This window comes from Balaenoptera physalus, assembly GCF_965194825.1.
Source record: "Balaenoptera physalus genome assembly, chromosome: 8".
NCBI classification, from domain to species: domain Eukaryota; kingdom Metazoa; phylum Chordata; class Mammalia; order Artiodactyla; family Balaenopteridae; genus Balaenoptera; species Balaenoptera physalus.
In genome coordinates this window covers 34,112,501-34,126,424 of record NC_138887.1, presented here as the reverse complement: position 1 = coordinate 34,126,424, position 13,924 = coordinate 34,112,501, and positions in this window count along the sequence as shown.

The window sequence follows — 13,924 nt, the reverse complement described above, 5'->3', positions numbered from 1 at the left end:
GTTTATGGAACGGTATCTGAAGTAATTTGAAACCCTTCTTTTATGCACCACCCCACCTCACCTTTCCCGTTAAGCAGACATAGTGTGTTTCTAAACGTGTGACTCTGTTCTGGTTTGTAATTCAGTTCAAGGGTAGCGGTTTTTACATTCCCTCTATAAGTGATATCTTATGATAAGTGTCTTTTTCTGTGTGACTTATTTCACTTAGAATCGTCGTACCTAAATCCACTCATCATGCTGCTACTAGCCTTATGACGTTGATTTCATGGCTGAGTGATATTCCATTGTACATAAGGACCACAACTTCTTTATCCATTTTTCTCTTTCCTGGGATATTTAAGGTGTAACGAAGTGGAGGTTCTTGTCAACAGAGCAGCCCTAACCTTTGGGGTGCCTGTGTCTTGCTGATTTTTAGTTTTCCCAATTTATACACCCATGAGTGAAAGTGCCCTATGTTCTCTAAGCTGAGTTTTTTAGATGTTTCAGGACACACCGTACACTTCTCCAGAGTGGCTGTTGGCAATTTACATCCCGCCCATCAGCGTATCCAGGCTCCGCTTTCTCCATGGGCTGTCCTGCATTTCTGGTTTTGACACTTTATTCAGCATGGCCCTTTTGACCGATGGGAAGCGAGACTTCTTTGTAGCTCTGATTTGCCTTTCCAGGTTGCTTGGTTGGCCAAAAAGGGCGTATGCGTTTTTTTCCTGAATATATTCAGGAAAAAACGCATACGCCCTTTTTGGCCAAGGGCATCATTGTCGAGGTTTTGCCGCTTTTCCTGTGCTTTAAAGGCGATTCGAATCTCCCTCCTGAAATCTATTTCCTGCAATTCTGGCTTGCTTTCAAATCCTCTTCGTTGCCCTCCCTCAATATATTTGTGGACGAGAGTTATCATTTATAAGTCTGCAGGTTTGTGAATTGCAGTGCCCCTGAGCTCCATTTTTCAACTCGCTTTCTTGGGACCTGGCCGCAAAAGCGCAGGATTGCTTCAGGCCCTATTCTGGTCCCGGGCGGCAGGCTGAGCCTGTGGTTAATTCTTCTTCCTATGGGAAAATAGAGTGACCTGTGCCTGTCCCAACACCTAGAGCTAGTCTCTCATTGGTTCCCCCTCTTCCCGTTCATCCTCAGGACAATTTGCAACCTGTACGGAACAGGAGGTTAAAGGTGCTGATTCTTCAAGGAGGGAGATTTCTAGTAAAGTGGCTGGAATGGCGAACCCGAGCACAAGGAGATGAGAACTGAGGTGCGTTTAAGAAACCTTTCCCGATCACACGGTGTACCATCTTCTGGGTTTCTCATGCATGTTTTCGATGTAGGAAGATGCCCTTGAACCTGGAGATTTGGGACCCATGGGATGGGTACCACGCAGTATTACTTTAAAGGGTCTGCATTTCCTCACCCAACCTCACCAAACCTCACAGCCCCAAGAGTGCCCACCCTTATGTCTCAATCAGCTGTGGGTCTAGATATGGTCAATCCAGATGGCATCACAGCCCCTGAAGGAATTTTGTAAGAATTTCTCTCTCTTTCACTGTCTTTGTTTCACGGGTTTTTAAAAGTAATTTACTTTTATAATGGGGTTTAGCTGCTTTTCACTGCTGTGTTTCTGCCGCTTTACACCCACTTGACTCACTTACAGAGAGATATCAATACATAGGTTTTAAGATTCTTACTAGTCAGATATATTCTTGGGTGGTGAATAGGGGGTGTTGAGTCCAATTCACTGAGCAAGGAGTAGGTCTTGTCTATTACCTATTGGGTTTATGGAACGGTATCTGAAGTAATTTGAAACCCTTCTTTTATGCACCACCCCACCTCACCTTTCCCGTTAAGCAGACATAGTGTGTTTTCTAAACGTGTGACTCTGTTCTGGTTTGTAATTCAGTTCAAGGGTAGCGGTTTTTACATTCCCTCTATAAGTGATATCTTATGATAAGTGTCTTTTTCTGTGTGACTTATTTCACTTAGAATCGTCGTACCTAAATCCACTCATCATGCTGCTACTAGCCTTATGACGTTGATTTCATGGCTGAGTGATATTCCATTGTACATAAGGACCACAACTTCTTTATCCATTTTTCTCTTTCCTGGGATATTTAAGGTGTAACGAAGTGGAGGTTCTTGTCATCAGAGCAGCCCTAACTTTTGGGGTGCCTGTGTCTTGCTGATTTTTAGTTTTCCCAATTTATACACCCATGAGTGAAAGTGCCCTATGCTCTCTAAGCTGAGTTTTTTAGATGTTTCAGGACACACCGTACACTTCTCCAGAGTGGCTGTTGGCAATTTACATCCCGCCCATCAGCGTATCCAGGCTCCGCTTTCTCCATGGCCTGTCCTGCATTTCTGGTTTTGACAATTTATGCAGCATGGTCCTTTTGACCGATGGGACGCGAGACTTCTTTGTAGCGCTGATTTGCCTTTCCAGGTTGCTTGGTTGGCCAAAAAGGGCGTATGCGTTTTTTCCTGAATATATTCAGGAAAAAACGCATACGCCCTTTTTGGCCAAGGGCATCATTGTCGAGGTTTTGCCGCTTTTCCTGTGCTTTAAAGGCGATTCGAATCTCCCTCCTGAAATCTGTTTCCTGCAATTCTGCCTTGCTTTCAAATCCTCTTCGTTGCCTTCCCTCAATATATTTGTGGACAAGAGTGATCTTTTATAAGTCTGCAGGTTTGTGAATTGCAGTGCCCCTGAGCTCCATTTTTCAACTCGCTTTCTTGGGAGCTGGCCGCAAAAGCGCAGGATTGCTTCAGGCCCTATTCTGGTCCCATGCGGCAGGCTGAGCCTGTGGTTAATTGTTCTTCCTGATGGGAAAATAAAGTGACCTGTGCCTGTCCCACCACCTAGAGATAGTCTCTCATTGGTTCCCCCTCTTCCCGTTCATCCTCAGGACAAATTGCAACCTGTACGGAACAGGAGGTTTAAGGTTCTGATTCTCCAAGGAGGGAGATTGCTAGTAAAGCGGCTGGAATGGCGAACCCGAGCACAAGGAGATGAGAATTGAGGTGCGTTTTAGAAACCTTTCCCGATCACACGGTGTACCATCTTCTGGGTTTCTCATGCATGTTTTCGATGTAGGAAGATGCCCTTGAACTTGGAGATTTGGGACCCATGGGATGGGTACCACGCAGTATTACTTTAAAGGGTCTGCGTTTGCTCACCCAACCTCACCAAACCTCTCAGCCCCAAGAGTGTCCACCCTTATGTCTCAATCAGCTGTGGGTCTAGATATGGTCAATCCAGGTGGCATCACAGCCCCTGCACGAATTTTGTAAGAATTGTTCTCTCTTTTACTGTCTTTGTTTCACGGGTTTTTAAAAGTATTTGATTTTTATAATGGGGTTTAGCTGCTTTTCACTGCTGTGTTTATGCCGCTTTACACCCCCTTGACTCACTTACAGAGAGATATCAATACATAGGTTTTAAGATTCTTATTGTCAGATATATTCTTGGGCGGTGAATAGGGGGTGTTGAGTCCAATTCACTGAGCAAGCAGTAGGTCTTGTCTATTACATATTGGGTTTATGGAACGGTATCTGAGCTAATTTGAAACCATTGTTTTATGCATCACCCCACATCACCTTTCCCGTTAAGCAGCCATAGTGTGTTTTCTAAACGTGTGACTCTGTTCTGTTTTGTAATTCAGTTCAAGGGTAGCGGTTTTTACATTCCCTCTATAAGTGATATCTTATGATAAGTGTCTTTTTCTGTGTGACTTCTTTCACTTAGAATCGTCGTACCTAAATCCACTCATCGTGCTGCTACTAGCCTAATGACGTTGATTTCATGGCTGAGTGATATTCCATTGTACATAAGGACCACAACTTCTTTATCCATTTTTCTCTTTCCTGGGATATTTAAGGTGTAACGAAATGGAGATTCTTGTCAACAGAGCAGCCCTAAACTTTGGGGTGCCTGTGTCTTGCTGATTTTTAGTTTTCCCAATTTATACGCTCATGAGTGGCAGTGCCCTATGCCCTCTAAGCTCAGTTTTTTAAATGTTTCAGGACATACCGTACACTTCTCCAGAGTGGCTGTTGGCAATTTACATCCCGCCCATCAGCGTAGCCAGGCTCCCGTTTCTCCATGGCCTGTCCTGCATTTCTGGTTTTGACACTTTATTCAGCATGGCCCTTTTGACCGATGGGAAGAGAGACTTCTTTGTAGTGCTGATTGGCCTTTCCAGGTTGCTTGGTTGGCCAAAAAGGGCGTATGCGTTTTTTCCTGAATATATTCAGGAAAAAACGCATACGCCCTTTTTGGCCAACGGCATCATTGTCGAGGTTTTGCGGCTTTTCCTGTGCTTTAAAGGCGATTCGAATCTGCCTCCTGAAATCTGTTTCCTGCAATTCTGCCTTGCTTTCAAATCCTCTTCGTTGCCTTCCCTCAATATATTTGTGGTCGAGAGTGATCATTTATAAGTCTGCAGGTTTGTGAATTGCAGTGCCCCTGAGCTCCATTTTTCACCTCGTTTTCTTGGGAGCTGGCCGCAAAAGCACAGGATTGCTTCAGGCCCTATTCTGGTCCCGGGCGGCTGGCTGAGCCTGTGGTTAATTCTTCTTCCTGATGGGAAAATAGAGTGACCTGTGCCTGTCCCAACACCTAGAGCTAGTCTCTCATTGGTTCCCCCTCTTCCCGTTCATCCTCAGGACAAATTGCAACCTGTACGGAACAGGAGGTTAAAGGTGCTGATTCTTCAAGGAGGGAGATTTCTAGTAAAGTGGCTGGAATGGCGAACCCGAGCACAAGGAGATGAGAACTGAGGTGCGTTTAAGAAACCTTTCCCGATCACACGGTGTACCATCTTCTGGGTTTCTCATGCATGTTTTCGATGTAGGAAGATGCCCTTGAACCTGGAGATTTGGGACCCATGGGATGGGTACCACGCAGTATTACTTTAAAGGGTCTGCGTTTCCTCACCCAACCTCACCAAACCTCTCAGCCCCAAGAGTGCCCACCCTTATGTCTCAATCAGCTGTGGGTCTAGATATGGTCAATCCAGATGGCATCACAGCCCCTGAAGGAATTTTGTAAGAATTTCTCTCTCTTTCACTGTCTTTGTTTCACGGGTTTTTAAAAGTAATTTAGTTTTATAATGGGGTTTAGCTGCTTTTCACTGCTGTGTTTCTGCCGCTTTACACCCACTTGACTCACTTACAGAGAGATATCAATACATAGGTTTTAAGATTCTTACTAGTCAGATATATTCTTGGGTGGTGAATAGGGGGTGTTGAGTCCAATTCACTGAGCAAGGAGTAGGTCTTGTCTATTACCTATTGGGTTTATGGAACGGTATCTGAAGTAATTTGAAACCCTTCTTTTATGCACCACCCCACCTCACCTTTCCCGTTAAGCAGACATAGTGTGTTTTCTAAACGTGTGACTCTGTTCTGGTTTGTAATTCAGTTCAAGGGTAGCGGTTTTTACATTCCCTCTATAAGTGATATCTTATGATAAGTGTCTTTTTCTGTGTGACTTATTTCACTTAGAATCGTCGTACCTAAATCCACTCATCATGCTGCTACTAGCCTTATGACGTTGATTTCATGGCTGAGTGATATTCCATTGTACATAAGGACCACAACTTCTTTATCCATTTTTCTCTTTCCTGGGATATTTAAGGTGTAACGAAGTGGAGGTTCTTGTCATCAGAGCAGCCCTAACTTTTGGGGTGCCTGTGTCTTGCTGATTTTTAGTTTTCCCAATTTATACACCCATGAGTGAAAGTGCCCTATGCTCTCTAAGCTGAGTTTTTTAGATGTTTCAGGACACACCGTACACTTCTCCAGAGTGGCTGTTGGCAATTTACATCCCGCCCATCAGCGTATCCAGGCTCCGCTTTCTCCATGGCCTGTCCTGCATTTCTGGTTTTGACAATTTATGCAGCATGGTCCTTTTGACCGATGGGACGCGAGACTTCTTTGTAGCGCTGATTTGCCTTTCCAGGTTGCTTGGTTGGCCAAAAAGGGCGTATGCGTTTTTTCCTGAATATATTCAGGAAAAAACGCATACGCCCTTTTTGGTCAAGGGCATCATTGTCGAGGTTTTGCCGCTTTTCCTGTGCTTTAAAGGCAATTCGAATCTCCCTCCTGAAATCTGTTTCCTGCAATTCTGCCTTTCTTTCAAATCCTCTTCGTTGCCTTCCCTCAGTACTTTTGTGGACGAGAGTTATCATTTATAAGTCTGCAGGTTTGTGAATTGCAGTGCCCCTGAGCTCCATTTTTCAACTCGCTTTCTTGGGAGCTGGCCGCAAAAGCGCAGGATTGCTTCAGGCCCTATTCTGGTCCCGGGCGGCAGGCTGAGCCTGTGGTTAATTCTTCTTCCTATGGGAAAATAGAGGGACCTGTGCCTGTCCCAACACCTAGAGCTAGTCTCTCATTGGTTCCCCCTCTTCCCGTTCATCCTCAGGACAAATTGCAACCTGTACGGAACAGGAGGTTAAAATGCTGATTCTCCAAGGAGGGAGATTTCTAGTAAAGTGGCTGGAATGGCGAACCCGAGCACAAGGAGATGAGAAATGAGGTGCGTTTAAGAAACCTTTCCCGATCACACGGTGTACCATCTTCTGGGTTTCTCATGCGTGTTTTCGATGTAGGAAGATGCCCTTGAACCTGGAGATTTGGGACCCATGGGATGGGTACCACGCAGTATTACTTTTAAGGGTCTGCATTTCCTCACCCAACCTCACCAAACCTCTCAGCCCCAAGAGTGTCCACCCTTATGTCTCAATCAGCTGTGGGTCTAGATATGGTTAATCCAGGTGGCATCACAGTCCCTGAAGGAATTTTGTAAGAATTTCTCTCTCTTTCACTGTCTTTGTTTCACGGGTTTTTAAAAGTAATTTAGTTTTATAATGGGGTTTAGCTGCTTTTCACTGCTGTGTTTCTGCCGCTTTACACCCACTTGACTCACTTACAGAGAGCTATCAATACATAGGTTTTAAGATTCTTACTAGTCAGATATATTCTTGGGTGGTGAATAGGGGGTGTTGAGTCCAATTCACTGAGCAAGGAGTAGGTCTTGTCTATTACCTATTGGGTTCATGGAACGGTATCCGAGCTAATTTGAAACCCTTGTTTTATGCATCACCCCCCCTCACCTTTCCCGTTAAGCAGCCATAGTGTGTTTTCTAAACGTGTGACTCTGTTCTGTTTTGTAATTCAGTTCCAGGGTAGCGGTTTTTACGTTCCCTCTATAAGTGATATCTTATGATAAGTGCCTTTTTCTGTGTGACTTATTTCACTTAGAATCGTCGTACCTAAATCCACTCATCTTGCTGCTACTAGCCTTATGACGTTGATTTCATGGCTTAGTGATATTCCATTGTACATAAGGACCACAACTTCTTTATCCATTTTTCTCTTTCCTGGGATATTTAAGGTGTAACGAAGTGGAGGTTCTTGTCAACAGAGCAGCCCTAAACTTTGTGGTGCCTGTGTCTTGCTGATTTTTAGTTTTCCCAATTTATACGCCCGTGAGTGGATGTTCCCTATGCTCTCTAGGCTGAGTTTATTAGATGTTTCAGGACACACCGTACACTTCTCCAGAGTGGCTGTTGGCAATTTACATCCTGCCCATCAGCGTAGCCAGGCTCCCGTTTCTCCATGGCCTGTCCTGCATTTCTGGTTTTGACAATTTATGCAGCATGGTCCTTTTGACCGATGGGACGCGAGACTTCTTTGTAGCGCTGATTTGCCTTTCCAGGTTGCTTGGTTGGCCAAAAAGGGCGTATGCGTTTTTTCCTGAATATATTCAGGAAAAAACGCATACGCCCTTTTTGGTCAAGGGCATCATTGTCGAGGTTTTGCCGCTTTTCCTGTGCTTTAAAGGCGATTCGAATCTCCCTCCTGAAATCTGTTTCCTGCAATTCTGCCTTTCTTTCAAATCCTCTTCGTTGCCTTCCCTCAGTACTTTTGTGGACGAGAGTTATCATTTATAAGTCTGCAGGTTTGTGAATTGCAGTGCCCCTGAGCTCCATTTTTCAACTCGCTTTCTTGGGAGCTGGCCGCAAAAGCGCAGAATTGCTTCAGGCCCTATTCTGGTCCCGGGCGGCAGGCTGAGCCTGTGGTTAATTCTTCTTCCTATGGGAAAATAGAGGGACCTGTGCCTGTCCCAACACCTAGAGCTAGTCTCTCATTGGTTCCCCCTCTTCCCGTTCATCCTCAGGACAAATTGCAACCTGTACGGAACAGGAGGTTAAAAGTGCTGATTCTCCAAGGAGGGAGATTTCTAGTAAAGTGGCTGGAATGGCGAACCCGAGCACAAGGAGATGAGAAATGAGGTGCGTTTCAGAAACCTTTCCCGATCACACGGTGTACTATCTTCTGGGTTTCTCATGCATGTTTTCGATGTAGGAAGATGCCCTTGAACCTGGAGATTTGGGACCCATGGGATGGGTACCACGCAGTATTACTTTAAAGGGTCTGCGTTTCCACACCCAACCTCACCAAACCTCTCAGCCACAAGAGTGTCCACTCTTATGTCTCAATCAGCTGTGGGTCTAGATATGGTCAATCCAGGTGGCATCACAGCCCCTGAAGGAATTTTGTAAGAATTTCTCTCTCTTTCACTGTCTTTGTTTCACGGGTTTTTAAAAGTAATTTACTTTTATAATGGGGTTTAGCTGCTTTTCACTGCTGTGTTTCTGCCGCTTTACACCCACTTGACTCACTTACAGAGAGATATCAATACATAGGTTTTAAGATTCTTACTAGTCAGATATATTCTTGGGTGGTGAATAGGGGGTGTTGAGTCCAATTCACTGAGCAAGGAGTAGGTCTTGTCTATTACCTATTGGGTTTATGGAACGGTATCTGAGCTAATTTGAAACCCTTGTTTTATGCATCACCCCCCATCACCTTTCCCGTTAAGCAGCCATAGTGTGTTTTCTAAACGTGTGACTCTGTTCTGTTTTGTAATTCAGTTCCAGGGTAGCGGTTTTTACGTTCCCTCTATAAGTGATATCTTATGATAAGTGCCTTTTTCTGTGTGACTTATTTCACTTAGAATCGTCGTACCTAAATCCACTCATCTTGCTGCTACTAGCCTTATGACGTTGATTTCATGGCTTAGTGATATTCCATTGTACATAAGGACCACAACTTTTTTATCCATTTTTCTCTTTCCTGGGATATTTAAGGTGTAACGAAGTGGAGGTTCTTGTCAACAGAGCAGCCCTTAACTTTGTGGTGCCTTTGTCTTGCTGATTTTTAGTTTTCCCAATTTATACGCCCGTGAGTGGAAGTTCCCTATGCTCTCTAGGCTGAGTTTATTAGATGTTTCAGGACACACCGTACACTTCTCCAGAGTGGCTGTTGGCAATTTACATCCCGCCCATCAGCGTAGCCAGGCTCCCGTTTCTCCATGGCCTGTCCTGCATTTCTGGTTTTGACGCTTTATTCAGCATGGTCCTTTTGACCAATGGGAAGCGAGACTTCTTTGTAGCGCTGATTTGCCTTTCCAGGTTGCTTGGTTGGCCAAAAAGGGCGTATGCGTTTTTTCCTGAATATATTCAGGAAAAAACGCATACGCCCTTTTTGGCCAAGGGCATCATTGTCGAGGTTTTGTGCTTTTCCTGTGCTTTAAAGGCGATTCGAATCTCCCTCCTGAAATCTATTTCCTGCAATTCTGGCTTGCTTTCAAATCCTCTTCGTTGCCCTCCCTCAATATATTTGTGGACGAGAGTTATCATTTATAAGTCTGCAGGTTTGTGAATTGCAGTGCCCCTGAGCTCCATTTTTCAACTCGCTTTCTTGGGAGCTGGCCGCAAAAGCGCAGGATTGCTTCAGGCCCTATTCTGGTCCCGGGCGGCAGGCTGAGCCTGTGGTTAATTCTTCTTCCTATGGGAAAATAGAGTGACCTGTGCCTGTCCCAACACCTAGAGCTAGTCTCTCATTGGTTCCCCCTCTTCCCGTTCATCCTCAGGACAATTTGCAACCTGTACGGAACAGGAGGTTAAAGGTGCTGATTCTTCAAGGAGGGAGATTTCTAGTAAAGTGGCTGGAATGGCGAACCCGAGCACAAGGAGATGAGAAATGAGGTGCGTTTAAGAAACCTTTCCCGATCACACGGTGTACCATCTTCTGGGTTTCTCATGCATGTTTTCGATGTAGGAAGATGCCCTTGAACCTGGAGATTTGGGACCCATGGGATGGGTACCACGCAGTATTACTTTAAAGGGTCTGCGTTTCCTCACCCAACCTCACCAAACCTCTCAGCCCCAAGAGTGCCCACCCTTATGTCTCAATCAGCTGTGGGTCTAGATATGGTCAATCCAGATGGCATCACAGCCCCTGAAGGAATTTTGTAAGAATTTCTCTCTCTTTCACTGTCTTTGTTTCACGGGTTTTTAAAAGTAATTTACTTTTATAATGGGGTTTAGCTGCTTTTCACTGCTGTGTTTATGCCGCTTTACACCCACTTGACTCACTTACAGAGAGATATCAATACATAGGTTTTAAGATTCTTACTAGTCAGATATATTCTTGGGTGGTGAATAGGGGGTGTTGAGTCCAATTCACTGAGCAAGGAGTAGGTCTTGTCTATTACCTATTGGGTTTATGGAACGGTATCTGAAGTAATTTGAAACCCTTCTTTTATGCACCACCCCACCTCACCTTTCCCGTTAAGCAGACATAGTGTGTTTTCTAAACGTGTGACTCTGTTCTGGTTTGTAATTCAGTTCAAGGGTAGCGGTTTTTACATTCCCTCTATAAGTGATATCTTATGATAAGTGTCTTTTTCTGTGTGACTTATTTCACTTAGAATCGTCGTACCTAAATCCACTCATCATGCTGCTACTAGCCTTATGACGTTGATTTCATGGCTGAGTGATATTCCATTGTACATAAGGACCACAACTTCTTTATCCATTTTTCTCTTTCCTGGGATATTTAAGGTGTAACGAAGTGGAGGTTCTTGTCAACAGAGCAGCCCTAACCTTTGGGGTGCCTGTGTCTTGCTGATTTTTAGTTTTCCCAATTTATACACCCATGAGTGAAAGTGCCCTATGTTCTCTAAGCTGAGTTTTTTAGATGTTTCAGGACACACCGTACACTTCTCCAGAGTGGCTGTTGGCAATTTACATCCCGCCCATCAGCGTATCCAGGCTCCGCTTTCTCCATGGGCTGTCCTGCATTTCTGGTTTTGACACTTTATTCAGCATGGCCCTTTTGACCGATGGGAAGCGAGACTTCTTTGTAGCTCTGATTTGCCTTTCCAGGTTGCTTGGTTGGCCAAAAAGGGCGTATGCGTTTTTTCCTGAATATATTCAGGAAAAAACGCATACGCCCTTTTTGGCCAAGGGCATCATTGTCGAGGTTTTGCCGCTTTTCCTGTGCTTTAAAGGCGATTCGAATCTCCCTCCTGAAATCTGTTTCCTGCAATTCTGCCTTGCTTTCAAATCCTCTTCGTTGCCTTCCCTCAATATATTTGTGGACAAGAGTGATCTTTTATAAGTCTGCAGGTTTGTGAATTGCAGTGCCCCTGAGCTCCATTTTTGAACTCGCTTTCTTGGGAGCTGGCCGCAAAAGCGCAGGATTGCTTCAGGCCCTATTCTGGTCCCATGCGGCAGGCTGAGCCTGTGGTTAATTGTTCTTCTTGATGGGAAAATAAAGTGACCTGTGCCTGTCCCACCACCTAGAGATAGTCTCTCATTGGTTCCCCCTCTTCCCGTTCATCCTCAGGACAAATTGCAACCTGTACGGAACAGGAGGTTTAAGGTTCTGATTCTCCAAGGAGGGAGATTGCTAGTAAAGCGGCTGGAATGGCGAACCCGAGCACAAGGAGATGAGAAATGAGGTGCGTTTTGGAAACCTTTCCCGATCACACGGTGTACCATCTTCTGGGTTTCTCATGCATGTTTTCGATGTAGGAAGATGCCCTTGAACTTGGAGATTTGGGACCCATGGGATGGGTACCACGCAGTATTACTTTAAAGGGTCTGCGTTTGCTCACCCAACCTCACCAAACCTCTCAGCCCCAAGAGTGTCCACCCTTATGTCTCAATCAGCTGTGGGTCTAGATATGGTCAATCCAGGTGGCATCACAGCCCCTGCACGAATTTTGTAAGAATTGTTCTCTCTTTTACTGTCTTTGTTTCACGGGTTTTTAAAAGTAATTGATTTTTATAATGGGGTTTAGCTGCTTTTCACTGCTGTGTTTATGCCGCTTTACACCCCCTTGACTCACTTACAGAGAGATATCAATACATAGGTTTTAAGATTCTTATTGTCAGATATATTCTTGGGCGGTGAATAGGGGGTGTTGAGTCCAATTCACTGAGAAAGCAGTAGGTCTTGTCTATTACATATTGGGTTTATGGAACGGTATCTGAGCTAATTTGAAACCATTGTTTTATGCATCACCCCACATCACCTTTCCCGTTAAGCAGCCATAGTGTGTTTTCTAAACGTGTGACTCTGTTCTGTTTTGTAATTCAGTTCAAGGGTAGCGGTTTTTACATTCCCTCTATAAGTGATATCTTATGATAAGTGTCTTTTTCTGTGTGACTTCTTTCACTTAGAATCGTCGTACCTAAATCCACTCATCGTGCTGCTACTAGCCTAATGACGTTGATTTCATGGCTGAGTGATATTCCATTGTACATAAGGACCACAACTTCTTTATCCATTTTTCTCTTTCCTGGGATATTTAAGGTGTAACGAAATGGAGATTCTTGTCAACAGAGCAGCCCTAAACTTTGGGGTGCCTGTGTCTTGCTGATTTTTAGTTTTCCCAATTTATACGCTCATGAGTGGCAGTGCCCTATGCCCTCTAAGCTCAGTTTTTTAAATGTTTCAGGACATACCGTACACTTCTCCAGAGTGGCTGTTGGCAATTTACATCCCGCCCATCAGCGTAGCCAGGCTCCCGTTTCTCCATGGCCTGTCCTGCATTTCTGGTTTTGACACTTTATTCAGCATGGCCCTTTTGACCGATGGGAAGAGAGACTTCCTTGTAGTGCTGATTGGCCTTTCCAGGTTGCTTGGTTGGCCAAAAAGGGCGTATGCGTTTTTTCCTGAATATATTCAGGAAAAAACGCATACGCCCTTTTTGGCCAACGGCATCATTGTCGAGGGTTTGCGGCTTTTCCTGTGCTTTAAAGGCGATTCGAATCTGCCTCCTGAAATCTGTTTCCTGCAATTCTGCCTTGCTTTCAAATCCTCTTCGTTGCCTTCCCTCAATATATTTGTGGTCGAGAGTGATCATTTATAAGTCTGCAGGTTTGTGAATTGCAGTGCCCCTGAGCTCCATTTTTCACCTCGTTTTCTTGGGAGCTGGCCGCAAAAGCACAGGATTGCTTCAGGCCCTATTCTGGTCCCGGGCGGCTGGCTGAGCCTGTGGTTAATTCTTCTTCCTGATGGGAAAATAGAGTGACCTGTGCCTGTCCCAACACCTAGAGCTAGTCTCTCATTGGTTCCCCCTCTTCCCGTTCATCCTCAGGACAAATTGCAACCTGTACGGAACAGGAGGTTAAAGGTGCTGATTCTTCAAGGAGGGAGATTTCTAGTAAAGTGGCTGGAATGGCGAACCCGAGCACAAGGAGATGAGAACTGAGGTGCGTTTAAGAAACCTTTCCCGATCACACGGTGTACCATCTTCTGGGTTTCTCATGCATGTTTTCGATGTAGGAAGATGCCCTTGAACCTGGAGATTTGGGACCCATGGGATGGGTACCACGCAGTATTACTTTAAAGGGTCTGCGTTTCCTCACCCAACCTCACCAAACCTCTCAGCCCCAAGAGTGCCCACCCTTATGTCTCAATCAGCTGTGGGTCTAGATATGGTCAATCCAGATGGCATCACAGCCCCTGAAGGAATTTTGTAAGAATTTCTCTCTCTTTCACTGTCTTTGTTTCACGGGTTTTTAAAAGTAATTTAGTTTTATAATGGGGTTTAGCTGCTTTTCACTGCTGTGTTTCTGCC